The sequence below is a fragment of the Bison bison genome, unplaced genomic scaffold (genome assembly GCF_000754665.1).
Source record: "Bison bison bison isolate TAMUID 2011002044 unplaced genomic scaffold, Bison_UMD1.0 scf7180017864048, whole genome shotgun sequence".
Classification (NCBI taxonomy): domain Eukaryota; kingdom Metazoa; phylum Chordata; class Mammalia; order Artiodactyla; family Bovidae; genus Bison; species Bison bison.
The window spans coordinates 1,573,197-1,574,076 of NW_011494620.1; positions in this window are offsets into that span (position 1 = coordinate 1,573,197).

Here is an 880-nt window from a genome sequence, read left to right on the forward strand (position 1 = left end):
AGGATCTTCTGACAATCCCTCTTGGGGTTTTGTCCAGTGGTCCAAGGTTTCTAGACAAGAGTGAAAGGGGAGAGAGCCCTCGGGGGTAGGTAGGGGGGTGGCTGGGTTAAGAACCTCACAGGGGGATATAGTGAGGCCTGGATTTTCCATCAGCATGACTTGATATCTGAGGATTCTTTGATCAGACATCCATAAGTGGCCTCTCCCATTTAGGAGTTGTTTTACTTGGTGGCTGGTAAAAATAGTTAGTTTGCCCCCAAAGGAGAGTTTTAAAGCATCTTCCATCATGATTGCAATAGCTGCAAGATTTCAAAGGCAGGGGGCCCAACCTCGGGAAGTTGGATCGAGCCTCTTGGATAAGTGAGCTACGGGCTGGGGCTCAGATCCCAACCTTTGAGTTAACACTCCCAAGGCTATTCCCTCTCTTTCATGGACATAAAGTTGGAATGCTTTTTCTGGGTCTGGCAACCTCAAGGCAGGTGCCTGAGTTAAGGCCTGTTTTAGTGTAGACTCTGCCTCCTTTTGAGGAGTTCCCCACATCAGTGGGATTGAATCATCTCGTCTCTTTAAGCTTTCATATAAGGGCTGGGCAATTAGACCATAATTGGGTATCCAGATTCTACAATAACCAGTTAGCCCCAGGAAAGCTCGCAGTTGTTTTCGAGTCGTGGGGGAGGGCAACTGGAGGATTCCGTGTACCTGATCAGAGGACAGCCTCCTGGACCCGTGTGTAATCTGAACTCCCAGGTAAGTGACCTTTGTCTGGACCATCTGTGCCTTAGCACGGGAGACTTTATATCCCCTTTCTGCCAAGAAGTTTAGAACCTGAATTGCATGTTCTTGGGCACTTCTCTCATCTGGAGAGCAGATCAGTAGGTCA